This window comes from Hippocampus comes, unplaced genomic scaffold (genome assembly GCF_001891065.2).
Source record: "Hippocampus comes isolate QL1 unplaced genomic scaffold, H_comes_QL1_v1.1 scaffold276, whole genome shotgun sequence".
Taxonomy (NCBI): domain Eukaryota; kingdom Metazoa; phylum Chordata; class Actinopteri; order Syngnathiformes; family Syngnathidae; genus Hippocampus; species Hippocampus comes.
The window spans coordinates 252387-267310 of record NW_017805074.1 but is presented as its reverse complement, the minus strand read 5'-3'; the positions used below and the strand labels follow the sequence as shown (position 1 = coordinate 267310).

Sequence of the window (14924 nt, the reverse complement as noted above, 5' to 3'; positions counted from 1 at the left end):
TATATATATATATATATATATATATATATCTCCCAAATTGATCACCACAGTGAAAATGACAACAAAAATGTTTGCAACAGCAGTTTTGGTTACCTCCTCCGGCTGTAATTATATATAAATTCAGCTCTGTTCATGTATTTGTGTCTGGAAAATACTGAAAGACTGTAAATTTATATAAGTCAGCATATACCCTCTGAAAATGTAAATTGGGTCACTCTGCCTGTGTTTCTAGATTGAGACACGCTCGCTTCACATGACTGTACAAAAAGTCCTTATCTCACAGCCTGGAATTGAGGAAGGAACTACCAACACTGTTACAAAGGGTGGGCCTCATGAGGGTGAGTTGACATGTTTTGGTTCATGCGTTTTCTGTTAGCTGTAAACTTTAGAAAACAAGTTTTTCTTATTTGTTTTATTTTGTTTCGTTTTATTGCATATAAGGCCTACAAAGCACTTGACATGTGAACGTTGGTATCCATTGTGTAGAGTGGAGTACCTGCAAAATTAGTTACAGGTGCGCAATCTAATGAGACAGGGAGGAGCTGCAAAATGACAATACTGCAACGTTTTGATTGACACCAGTAACAAGGTATTCATTTGATAATGTACATGATTCTAATACACTATACTCTGGCCTGATACAATAGCTAGTAGACTTTTGCCATGTAGCTAAATAAGGTCACCAAAATACGTGTAACATTTCTTAGGATGACACTGTGGGGTTGTGTACTACATCAACTGAAAAAAAGAACTCCCTGTTTGCTTCTAATCAAGCACCTGTGACGAGAGCCAAATTGTGGCAGTTTCACCTTCTGGATCTGGATTTGCCACCTCTGTATACGAAGGTATGTGGGAAAAAAATGCATTTTGTAAGAATTCAGCCACAGCTCCCTTTGAGTTCATGCACAACTAGAACAGGACACGTGTTAATGAATGTTGATGAATGACAGATAAAGCAGACATGAGTGAATGACAGAGGACATAATACACTCCTGTGGTGCACTCCTTTCCTTCATCAGGGGTGGTCCAGTGGCGAGATAACCTCATCCAGACAGCCGTGGGTGATAGAGATCAGATTGAGATGACAGACTGAAGTGTAGCTTGCCTTCACACGTACACATGCATGCAAACACACGCACGCACGCACGCACACACGGCTCGATAATCTGCAAGCAAGAAATTGGTCTGAAAATATGAGGCTACATTTGAAAGGTTTATTTTGGCAAAAAATATGTCTACCTTTCATTATAATATATTTTTGCATGTGATTTTGGATTTGATTTATTGCCACATGTAGTAAGATTGTTGAAGTTGGATGGCACACACCACACTATAACATCAGTCAGTGACGTAGAGCAAGGTTCATTGCTGGTTTAGGGACTGACATTAGAGTCAGATTTCCATGTTTATGAGCCGAACGGAGTGACATATTTGCCATCAAATTTGCAAGACTGTGTTGTACACCCCCTTCAGTGAGGCAGAGTACTGTCTGCCTCACCTTGCACTTTTTCATCTGTGGCTTTATGCAATCAGCAAAACAAACTATGCACCACACAAATATTAAAATCCATTGACTTGACTGTGTGTAGTGAAGGATTGTACAATCTGAGGTGAAGTTAGGCTGTTTGCTACCATAATTTGCGTCTTGCCCATGTATGTAAATACTATTCAAATTCAGCACTTTTGACGGATGATATTGTGGACTTTCTTGGAGTCAAAAAGAAAGTGAATACAAAGCTCTGGCCAAACAACTGAAAATGAAACCTGTATGCATATAAAAGGGAGTTGAAGAAAGACACCTTAGATTTTAAACAATTCAGTACCGTATTGCTTCAAAGAAAACAAAACACACATGTATGCAGGTCCTAGAAGTCAATTCATCTTCAATGTAAAAATGACTGGGACTCTGTGTAATATGTGCAGCCTTTTTTTTTTTTTGTAAACCACAAGGCAGATATTGAAATTTGATGACGATATGGTCGAGGTCGAGCATCAGCAAAAATCATGCCAATTGTGTTGTGCTTTCACATAGAGGTTTACCACCCAAGCAGACCCTCATTCTGTGTGCTGGAATGTGACCGTCGATGAAAGGTGCCCTATTCTTGGCTTACTGCGCCGGTCATCATGTCTTGTTATTGTTTCCTCTCATGCATTCGTCATATGGAAGTTTATGATCATTCTGGCGATTCAGAAGGCAGATATTGAAATTTGATGACGATATGGTCGACCTGAGGTCGAGCATCAGCAAAAATCATGCCAATTGTGTTGTGCTTTCACATAGAGGTTTACCACCCAAGCAGACCCTCATTCTGTGTGCTGGAATGTGACCGTCGATGAAAGGTGCCCTATTCTTGGCTTACTGCGCCGGTCATCATGTCTTGTTATTGTTTCCTCTCATGCATTCGTCATATGGAAGTTTATGATCATTCTGGCGATTCAGGGAGTGCTGACAGATTGAACACATACAGCTCAGATTGGAATTTACAAGCTAAGGGTGAATGTTGTCACCAATTTTTTTTTCCACTTCACCATGTCTCTCACCATGTGAATATCCTTCCTGTGTGTGTGTGTGTGTGTGTGTGTGTGTGTGTGTGTGTGTGTGTGTGTGTGTGTGTGTGTGTGTGAGGTGTGATCCGGGAGATCATTGTCTGCGGGTCCAGACGGCACCGACTCAGGTTCTCAGTGTGGCTTCACTAATCTGCCATAATTGTGTCTCACAGCCAGCTCATTCCTAGTCATGCACATACAACATGATCTCTCTCTCTCTCTCTCTCTCTCTCTCTCTCTCTCTCTCTCTCTCTCTTTCTTTCTGTCTCTCTCGTTTTTTTCTTTCGTCCTTTTATTTCCAGCTGGGGACACTGACGACCCTCCAAGAATTCCGGCCAACCCAGTTATCAAGAGTGAACCCGCCAAAAGGATGCTCCCCCACACCTTCGGGGTTGAAGAAAGGCTCAAGTCAAAAATACCTTGTGTGAGTCAACATATAGTAAAACTTGCCCAGCGTACAATTTGCGCACGCGCCCATCTCGCATGCCACTTCCCTTGTCCCGCCCCTGTGACGCACATTTTTCTTGTTGTTTATCAACCGTTGTACCTCAGGCTGTGTGGTGACTCGCAGGCAGTGTGGACTTCCTAATTCCAGACTACCTGAATGAGTCCACAGAAGCACCATCAATAAAATTCCCAGAATGTAATTTGACACCGAGCACAATGGTTCATTCCAGTTTGTGGCGTTGTAAAGGGTCCCAAAATATCAGATTCGTAACGTCACTACCTTTCTTTGGAGTACCCGTCCCATTAGGGAAGGACTTATTATGCTGCATTTCATCACTTGATTGGCAGAGAATTGTGGAGCAAGAAGTAAACTTGTTTTTTCTTTAAACACTGTGTTTTGATTCATAATAGAGTTTATCATTTGGGCAGATATAATGATAAAATATAATACAAATTAATTTAATCCATCCATCCATTTTCTTTAGCACGTCACCTAATTATGGGGGGTACGTCCTTGATTTGTCACAGGTCAATCACAGGGCACATAGAGACAAACAAGCATTCAGACTCACATTCACATCTCTAGACAAATGAGAGCCTTTCAAAATTTTAAATGCAGGTTTTTGAAATGTGACAGGAAGCAACCGGAGAAACCCGATGCAAACAAAGGGGGAGAACGCCTTAACTTGGAACTGTGTGTGTGCTTCTATAAAGTGCTCAAGCTTTTGCATTATGATCATTGCTGCTTGCTGACAAGCGATACCACCTAAAATAAAACTTTGTCAACCACACTTACTGTATGTGCCATGAACCCACATATCCTATTACAAAACATTTTCAGGTCTAGAGACTAAAATTAATAAACTCGATTTGATTCGCCACAAGTAATTAGCAATCCCTAAGGTCACCTGGTATATGTGTGAGAGACTTCCCAGGCAACATAACCAGGACGAAGTGTCGGTCATTGTTGTGGTCTGGGCTCATTCATATTGCAGTGGTGTGCAAGTGAACTCTGTTTAACCCCATGACAGCATTCATTTATTCAAAGGGCTGCTTGGTCTCACAGAGCAAACCTGTTCCTTCTACTCTTTGGATGACTTCGTGCGTGCGTGTGTGCATGTGAATGTGTGTGTGCGTGCGTGCGTGTGTGAGTGTGTACGTGTGAATGCCACTGAGCTCATTAAACTGTTAATATCTCTCTCTTCTTCTCTACCGAACCTCCAAAAGATATTGCATGCTGACTGGTTGAACACACACACGTCACACGCACACACAGTGGCACACTCAGGCACATTCAAAGCCTCATAAAGCTTTTTTGACTAAATGCGTGCCTGGATGCTTGCTTTAACACACACACACACACATACACGGCTGCAGCACAGCACTCTTATTTAAACTGATGTGAGTGCTGTCACGACATCCGACTAGTCCTATTTGTTCCTCAGAAGCCTTGGCGTGAGAGAGCAGGGTCACCCCACTGGCTCTCATGCAAATCCATTCAGTGCACACGCACACACACGCACACACACGCACACACTGTGCGTGTGTGCATGTGAATGTGTGTGTGCGTGCGTGCGTGTGTGAGTGTGTACGTGTGAATGCCACTGAGCTCATTAAACTGTTAATATCTCTCTCTTCTTCTCTACCGAACCTCCAAAAGATATTGCATGCTGACTGGTTGAACACACACACGTCACACGCACACACAGTGGCACACTCAGGCACATTCAAAGCCTCATAAAGCTTTTTTGACTAAATGCGTGCCTGGATGCTTGCTTTAACACACACACACACACATACACGGCTGCAGCACAGCACTCTTATTTAAACTGATGTGAGTGCTGTCACGACATCCGACTAGTCCTATTTGTTCCTCAGTAGCCTTGGCGTGAGAGAGCAGGGTCACCCCACTGGCTCTCATGCAAATCCATTCAGTGCACACGCACACACACGCACACACACGCACACACTTAATAGTCCTGCAGATAAGCAAAAAGACAGAGAGGGAGACAGACAGGCAGGCAGGCAGGCAGGCAGGCAGGAGGGCAGCCATGTAAAGAGTCATGGAAACCTGTCAGCAGTCAGACAAATCAAGCAAAGACGAATCAAGTGAGACATGAAAACACATTTTCATAAAGTGCATGAATAAACAAATCAGCCCACACTCCTGATAGCCTCACATATTATTGAAATTATGACGGAACTTTCACTGAACCTTGCACGCAATAACCGTAATTGTCTTGTGCCTATTGGCAGGTTGTGTAAATGTGCACCCAGTGAACATGGGCCCAAGTCCAGCTTGCTCAAACAAGATGACTCGATCAGTGTGACTCTAACGACGCTAAACGAATTTAAATTACCACTCCCACTACCTTGCGCAGAACCCGTCACGCTTGATTTATTCAGTTTTGTTGCTGTTTGTGATGCTGGTCAAGATGCGTTGATAAATTGTGATGTTCCCGTTAGATTTCTCTCGGCAATGGCAAAGGCTGTACAGAGCAACCATCTTATCAAGAAAATGTGTGCATGTGATATATATCCATCCATCCATGCATTTTCCAATCCGCTTATCCTCACAAGAGTCGCGGGTTGTGCTGGAGCCTATCCCAGGCGTCTTCGGACAGTAGGCGGGGGGACACCCTGAACCGGTTGCCAGCCAATCGCAGGGCATACAGAGACAAACAAACAAACGTGCGCACATTCAGACTTAGGGACAATTTGGAGTGGTCAAACAGCGTGCCATGCATGTTTTTGAAATGTGGGAGGAAACCGGAGGACCCGGAGAAAACCCACGCAGGCATGAGGAGAACATTATGAAGGTGGGTATATGTCAGGCTCGGCAACCAGTCAGATTGTCGGCATACCCCACCCCCGTCTATGAAGTAGAATTCCACGCCCCCAGCCAAACTTTCACTTTTTGTATGAATACAGTATGGGTCCATGAAGGAAACAAGTTTGTTGATTCGTGAGCTAGACAATGCCACGTTGCCCTACAAAATTGTTTTCATCTATGCATCCGTGCTGAGCATGGCAACACATTCTGGAGCGGATTATTTCATATGGGAAAAAAAAACAAAAAAACAACAATTCAGATTAAGAAAACAAATCCCAGAACAGCTTGTTGAAGATGAAAACACAGAGGAGGATCTGATGAGTAGCTGGCTGAACACAGTCGAGTACTCAAACGCAGTGGCAAATATAACAGAAAATTAACCAAGAATACATTTTTGTTTGAATTTGGATTTAGGCATCCTTAAAACTTCTGTATTCGGAGGTCATGCATCATGAAACGCATGGGCTTTGAATTGTTACATGGTTTTTGATGATGAAAATTGACTTCCAAATGGTTTGACCAGTGAGGTGGACAACTTTTGAGTTTTCACTATACACAGGAAATATGTTTGATCAGTATGTCACTTTTTCATGAGATTTTCATGAAATGCTTGGATTCACATGGGGCAAATAAGTCAGCTATTTGGTCGTTTTTGTTGTCGTGACAAAACACCCGAAAGCCTAAGAAGATTGCTGATTATCACTGTGGTGACATATTGTGTTGTATTTAATAGAGAACACAACATCTGTCCTCCACTCGAATATCACAGATGGTTTTGGTATTTTCATTGATGATGATTAAATGTTTTGGGGCATTTAATATAGCTTGGCTCTGGCTTTTGCTTTACTTATGGCTCTTATAAACCTTCCGTATTTATTATGTTTTGTAGTGACACTCATATAAACCGTCTGTATTTGTTGTGTTTTGCGGTGACATTTTAAAGACTAAAAAAAAAAATATATATATATAGAAATAACGTCATTCAAATCATCCATTCTGTCCATCTTCTATCGCGCTCGCCTTGTTCAGGGTCACAGCTGCAGATGGATTTTATCAGAGTTCATTCAGGGTGAAAGGCAGGCTACACCCTGGAGGTACCCGGCAAACCCAGGTCGATATTGAACCTATGTGAACTGCTACCCGTGGCCTCCATGAAAAAATCGGTACAATTGAAAGCCCCCTGAGGTCCCCCGATCTGGAATTGAAGGCACATTGAGTAGGTAACTGGATGTGTATGTAATAAGCTATATATTGTGGAGCACTGTATCGCAGATATTCACGCTAGGTTGTATTTGAATCTCAGAGAGCGAGGCATTCAGGCCGGTTACCTCAGAAATGTTTCGTCAAGTCAGTAAAATTGCGAGTGAGTTTGTAGTTTGTATTAAATTCGCAGGGGAAGAAGGAACTAGAATGAGGCTCACTCCTTTCAGGCAAAGGATACGATATAGTTTGATGAGATCAACCTGCGTAGTTGGCCATTTGATTTGTCCCACATACTGTAGCCTATCCCCAGCCCAAATATGTCAAGCGTGACAATATTAGTCATTTCATACCCCCCCCTCCAAAAAAAAAGAGAATTGTGGGTCATATTCAACAGCCCTCCCATCATAAATCCATGCATGCACACATAGACACACAGACACTTTTCCCTGTCACCCCTTCCTCCTCCTGCTCCAAACCCCCCCCCTCCACACACAAGCACGCAAGCATGCTTCATTATACACTTGCCCACATAGCGTGCCGGAAACAGACTCAATAGATGCCAAGTCCCTGCAGGCTCAGTGCCCCTAAAACACTGGATGTACCTTCCCAAATTAGGTTAATTTGTTTTAGAGGCTGCTCAAAACAAAACACCGTCAAATATTTATTGTCTTAAAAGTTCCACATCATGGTAGGTTCTCAACTCCTTGTGTGCCCCTTGCCACGAGAACATTGAAGGTTCGTACACAGTTTCCAAATGGCCAAGAGAAACGTAGAGGGAAAGAGTTCAAAATTGCGCCCTTTTTACCCCCTTTACCATGGCACTTTGTGAGGTCAGATTGTTATCTGCCTGACTGCAGCATTTCGCCCCCTCAGTCACGTTCACCAGACTCTTCCTCCTGCGGGGGAAGATAAACAAGCACGGAAGGTAGGCTAGACTCGAGTGTGTGCGTGCGTGTGTGCGAGTGTGCAACGTGCATCCCAGTCTGCACGATTCATTGATGGCTCCATAAATAGCGCGACGTGCAACCCAAATGAAATCATTTCAAATCGTTCTCTCCCTTCACTTGCTGTTCTGTGACAAAAGGTGACGTTAACCCAGATTTGTACACAGGTTTGGTTTGGTCAGCCACAAAGAATTGAGGGCATTGATATCACAGAAAAAGGCAAAAAAAAAAAAAGAATCTGTCTGAGGACATTTGTAGTCCATCTAAAAGCCGTCAGATGATTGGTCCTCCAAAAGCCCCTGCAGGAATGTCTGGCCGTAATTCCACATTACGTCTGAGACAATACATTAAATGCACACGACCAAAACACTGCATGTATTGAGCGACAAAAGGGGTTTGGAGCTGTTTCTACACAAAAAAGTACTTTACCACCGCTATTGATTGTGACAAGGACTATCAACGACTATTTAACCGATGAAGATAAATCATGAAACTGTTGCAAATGACAATATTCTGAACGCAAAGCATTTATACACAATCCCAAATGCTGTGGAGAATGTTTTGATACATAAAGAGGTTGAAGGGGACATTAGTAGAGATGTGCATGTAAATTTTGGTATTCTTCGCAATTTTCGGACATGATGCAACGTTAAAGCGTTTTTACATGCACATGAAGCCAACGCTAACTATCCAGTTAGGATGTACCTCACGACGCAGTGTTTTAAATGACACATTTCTGAAACACGTAGCATATTTGAAATTTGAGAATCACTGGAGCTCAAGACATAAATTATTGATTTGACAATTAGTTCCATGTGGATGGTAGCAATGCGTGCATTATTCCTGCTGACTATTTTAATCCATGGACATCCAAGAGGTCATTTAATTTATGGCCACTTTTATGGTTTTTATGTCCAGAAAAGAGGCATTGATTTGCATGAATGAACACTCGACCACAGCACTTAAGTGAAACACATTTGATGTTGCATCCAAATATAATTTGGTCCACACAGGTTATTCTTTTGTGCTCACATGCTTAATTGTGTGCCTTTGTGTGTTTCCAGTCACGACTCGGGCATGCGCCCATGCAGAATAGATGAATTCATAAACAGCATGCCATCTCTCACATTAGACTGATTAACAGTTCAATCAGGGCTAAAACGGACAAAATGTCACGGGGGGTGGGGGGGATAGTTGTCATGCAAAATCAGGCTTTTTATATCCGCGTCCATCTAAAGGGATAGGCCTGCTTAGCGCTGTCACAGAGCGTTACTAATTTATCTGTGCTGTGCGAGCTGCTGATTGAGGATCTCTGCTCGACTGTTAAAATGCAGAGCTCGGAGACAGTAAGGGCGGTATTCGTGCTATTAGCGTGCGTGAGCTTGACTCCTGCTCTTTGATTGGGCAGACTGTGTCGGAGTGCAAAAAGCGCATTTGTGGCTTTTTACATGACAAACCTTGAATATCAAGTCAAGCCTTGCCGTGGCTGCGTGACTCCAAGACTTCTTAGTGTGTCAAGACTCTTTGTGTGTTTGTCTCCTGCGTGTCCTCTCACTCTATTTCCCTCTGATGGCCTGAGAGGGCATTTCATGTCTGGCATGCAGCCATGCACGGAGGACCATCTGATAGCAGTGACCGCTGGCCCCAAGTTGGCCAGAGGTATTTAATGTGGGGTCAAGTGTTGGCTTGGCGTGATGCTTTCCCTTCCTAATGGTGAGCTGATAGATAAATGCCCTGAAAGCGTGCGCAGCCACATACCAGACAGAAGCTGGGTTAGGCTTGTATTACTGCTCTCCTCACACAACCCTCCTGCGGTCGCTGTCACGTTACTGACTGATGCACCATCGCATCTTTAAACTATTCAATACAGGGAATTCATCGGCCACATTTGGCAATTTTACTACGGTATGGCTGCGACTCAGAAAAAAAATAAGCACGATGTACAGTCTATAGGCTTAATACCATGAGCTTGACTGATTAATCTATTGAATAGCGTGTGCATCAAATGGGTTTAATATGGTGCACATCACGCTAAGGGATTTACTCTTACATTAACCTCAGAGGCTAAGAGCTATTAATCAGTTTACCACCCACCTTAAATCCTGAAAAAGTTTACTTGATATTTTGGGCTAATAGGGCGGAGGACACGACATCGGAAGACTCAACCCCTAAGGCACGCGTGTGCAGTAGAGCCTCGAATGTTGAACAAATTCCCATGTGTTTGGATTTCATAAGAATGATTCCCTGCAGGAAAAAAAAAATTGAAGCTCTGAAAAAAAAAAAAAATCTCAAACTGTCACCGTCATTAAACCTTTAATAAATGTACAGGCGATGTTTGAAGTAACACTGTTTCAAACACAGGGTACTGTGTGTGTTTGTCCTGTTGCACACTAGCATATTATAGCGTCTGCTTTGGATTACTTGAGTCAGTGAACTCAAATTTATTAACGACCAAAACACATTTTTTTTTTGTATTCTTGTGGTTGTCATCGTAAAGCAGGAAGAGCACACACAGTCGTGAGTGTTGTGTTCGTGAGATGGGAAATTGGAGCACTCAGAACATGACATTTTTGCCACAAGCCCTCAATGGCAAAACATAACAATAAAACACATAACCTAGTTCGTTCTTCCTAATTTGTTGATATCAAACCATCTTTTCGATGTATTCCATTTATTTCAGAGACTGTTCAAGTTTTTTTTAGTACATTGGAGAGGTGCCTGTAGCAAATAAAACATATTTGAAAACTTTAGAGGCACTGCAGATATCGTTGATGATACAATAGGAATAATTTAAGACCTAATATAGACCCTTGAGGAACCCCATCATCGACCTTCAACATCTTGGATTTGAGCTTTTCTCGGAAATTTTATATATGTTTTTAGAGTGTTGAGAGTGTGGATGAACCAAACTAAAATAAGAGTATGTGAGGGTGAGAACAGTAAGAGGATGTTTGCCCTGGCCACAAGAAACCCGGCCATGCCATTGTTGGGTTTCTTGTCTGATGTGTTGACACAACAAACCACTTTCTATGTGGACCTGAATGATTTCCATTCTAGCTATTTCTGCTTCTTCTCTGCTGGTTTCCAGGAGACAAGGAAATCTGCGTGAAGGCAGAGGAGGAGATGAGGGGAAGAGATGACACTGACGCATCCTTACTGTTCTACCATCCACCCACTCCCCTGTCGAGAACAAAGAGGTCGGAAGTTAACATCCGTTTTACAGCACACATTCATTGTTACTACCTTCTAAGGCAACATGTTAATCTGAAACTGAATCAACACACCCTATGAAAAGTAGCATACAATGACATATTGAATGTGTTTCACTTTATTTCCTTCCTTATGCGGCACGGGGACACAAGACACTAAGTCGACGCTGTTCGGTTTACGCGCCCATCTGTTTGAAGATAAAGCAGGCAGAAGTAAAATGATGGTATGTTGCTTTACATTCTCGTCAATGCCAGGTGGCACTCCCATGTCCCCATATGATGCACCATATGCTATGAATATGCATTAACTTTGCTATTTATCTCACGTGTCTCTGACACAGGAAGAACAAGAGCTACCCCAGAGGACGTACAGTTTAATATAAAATAGAATCACACTCGCTGATACTTTTTGAGGCCATGACATTATTAAATGTAGACACAGGAAGAACAAGAGCTACCCCAGAGGACGTATAGTTTAATATAAAATAATCACACTCGGTGATACTTTTTGAGGCCATGCCATTATTAAATGTACTTAGCACAGATACCCAACAACAACAAAAAAAAGCTTAGAATCAGTCATTCTACATGCATTAGGAATTACAGAATAGCTAAAATGAAGTCACCGCAATGTGTACAGAATTTGTTTTTCCGACCAGCAGGGTTTGATTTTTATGTCTTACTTTGCTCATATTATCCCTGCTAAGAAGGTGAAATATCCCAAACGCTACAGCGTCGCGATAATCGTGGCGGTGGTAGCTCATCTTTCATTTAATTTGGGCATCAAAAACCGAAGGTCACGAAAAGAATGCTGCTGCGGGCAAATGCAAATGGCAAGTAGTTGTTGAATGCATGTGAGCCTGCTTCCTGACAGGTGTTAAGGTGCCTTTGAACAAGGCACCGAGCCCATCCCACTTCCCTGAAGTTATGCGGCACTGCTTGCGTGACCTTTTCAATCTGAGATCCGTCGTCGCATGTCTGAATGTGTGTGGTTTTCTGCGCGCTTTGCGACACAAACACGCATCAGGGTGTTCGATCAATTTGAATTTTCAGGTATTATCATGTGGATATTCGAAATAAGGTAACAGTTAGGTGGTGATTGCACTTTGACATCCGTACTAGAGAAGATAAAAAAACAGAGCAAACCTAGCATGCTACAATGATATGCTACAACTCATATGGTTGGAAAGAAGAAAAATTTTTGACAATGATGAGTCGTCGTCGGTATTTATTTGCATTTTTCATTCTGTGCCCATAAACAGACTGCTCCCTCCCCTCCTCCCACGGGGAATCACACAAACAAACAAACAAACAAACAAACAAACGCACGAACATTCCACTTCTCCATTCATCCATCAATTTATGTTTCTGAGAGCGCCAACTCAGATGGAAGTCAATGTTGTGTATTGATTTTTGAGATGGACATCTTTCTCTCTGCGGTGGTCGGTTTGTTAAGCCTCACAAGGGACGTGCGATCATCACGCTAAGAGCAAGGACTGTCAAATTTGACCCCAAAGCTACCCCCCACCCACCAACAAACCCCACCCCTGATCATCTCTGTCCTCCACTTGGATTCCTATAGGTCTGCAAAAGAGGCGATGTTCTGGGCTTAACCCCCTGCTGTGAATACCACCAACATCATTTATTGGAGAAGGCTTAGGGTAGCTGGGCTGGGGGGGGGGGGGGGGCGGTATGGACGGAAAACAAAAAAAAAACCCCAACAACAGAGCCAGTGTGCGTTGTGAGTGTACAGCTGTGGGCAGCGCCACATGCGCCGGTCGGTGTGTAGGGCAGAGAGGAGGCAGCATGCTAACAGGCCCATTTAAGTGCTGTTCATCCCGGTGTGCTGGGAGAGCTCCGGGTACCAGGTTTTAATGGTGGGCTGCTGAGATGGACACAGATGATCAAATCCCTAAATTCCTTGTAACTGTACTTTGTTCTTTGAAACTGTTGGACTATTTACTTACACAGTTGTTCACAGTTGCGTGTGAGCAACGGAGCCTTTTTTTTTTTTTGGCGATGTTCCTCTTATACTCACTCGTGACACTCACCTGTTTCCAGTTGGCCCGTTCACCTGTGGAATGTTCCAAACAGGTGATTTTTTTTAAGTATTCCTCAACTTTCTCAGCTTTTTGGGAAGTGTTTCTGTCTTTCTTTTGAATCTGGATTATGTAGAAAAGTAGCAAATTTATCATACAGGGCTGTAGTATTTCATACGATTTGCCGAAACAGTGTTGTGCCATGTGACATTTTGTTGCATTGCAAAAACTGTTCTTTTGCTTTTGCTATTGTCAGTCTCCTTATGGTGTCAACTTTTCGCCCTAACCGCCTCTTCCAAAATTCCAAACAAGGTGTGTCTGCCCTTTTCTGACTCGTCACGGTGAATATTCAACATTGGCATGTTCCCCGCATGCTGAGCGTGGCGTTCCGGTCCAACTGTAGCTGAAGGATGAGTTGTTTTCAGCAGCACAGCACACCGCCTGAGCACCTTTTGTTCTGCGCTAGGCGCTGATACTACCCAATTCTTCGTTTAAGTGTCATAGCCACAAAGGAGCTGAAACACATATGCAGTCATGTGACGGAACAAAACGTCCACCTCCGGCGGAGAGGGAAGCACAGTGGGGGGGCGACGGGCTAGAAACAACAGAGAAGGAGAAACAAGAGGGGCATTACGCTTACCTCCTTTAATGTTTTGTGTGTGGGTGCGTGCGTGCGTGTGTCTGCTCACGTCGACGCAATGTCACAGGACAAGATGTTCACTTTAGGGGTGATTAGTGAGCGCGTGGAAAGAACAATAGGCCAGAATAAAGCTCTGAGTCCTGTGTGCAAAAATGAAGAGTCTTTCTGCAACTGAGATGCTTTGCCCCAATGTCACACTTCAATAGATACGCATAGACGGTCGCTTTTGTGCACGTAGCCCTTTGCTTTTTCTAGACAGTTCTAACTCCTGTTTGCTCAGATGACAACAAACAGCGCACTTGACAAAATACAAGCGGACGATTGAGACAATGCCTTTAAATCGCCTGCGTTTGCATGTACTCTTGCGTACACGCTTGCATACGCACGCCATGACATGCATTCACATGCTTTAACTTCATTCATTCGAAAAGAGATGCTGCATTTAGTTTGCCGGTGCATTCTTAACATATTCACTCACTGGCTCTCGCTCTCTGTGATCTTCACTCAGCAGCACATCCAAATTTTGCGGTTTTCTTTCTTTTCATCTGAAACATGCAGTCGTCTGGTTTTATAATATGGAAAATAGCATTTCTGTCATGCCTTTTTTTTTTTTTTGGTCAATTGTTTAGCTTCATGAGATGGGTGAAAATATTTCACATTTCTCAAAATGGTTCGTAGTAGTCTGAAAACTACCATGATTTAAAATAATTTTTAAAAAGTCACTCATTATGATATGGCGGACCGGATTATGATAGCAATCTAAAAGTAGAAAGGAAACCACATAGACACGGTAGTTACACACGGGCAGTCTTGTGCCGTATGCGCAATAGTACAATGTGTTCTTTGGAACGCCTTTGAGCAGACAGAGTTACATCATTGACACAGTCTTGTCAACCTTACAACTTTATTTGCTCAGAGCTCCTTCACTGTAATCTCTCACCAGTGGGGTGTGTTCTTCGTCTTTTTTTTTTCGGGGGGGGGGCACATACAAAGCGACAATTCTTATTTTCAGGAAAGAAGATGAACATCTGTGGGGTACCGTTATTTGTTCTCCCAGACTTC

At 43.0% G+C, this 14924-nt stretch overlaps 1 long non-coding RNA gene across 1 annotated transcript in view; it reads left to right on the top strand.

The window, feature by feature from the left end:
* LOC109512908 (uncharacterized) overlaps nt 1–14924 on the top strand; it is a 63269-nt gene that overhangs the window by 7198 nt on the left and 41147 nt on the right. Inside the window, exons 2-4 of the long non-coding RNA XR_002167622.1 lie at nt 233–338; nt 775–845; nt 11063–11171. This is a non-coding gene — a long non-coding RNA (uncharacterized LOC109512908). The remainder of the gene's footprint in view (nt 1–232; nt 339–774; nt 846–11062; nt 11172–14924) is intronic.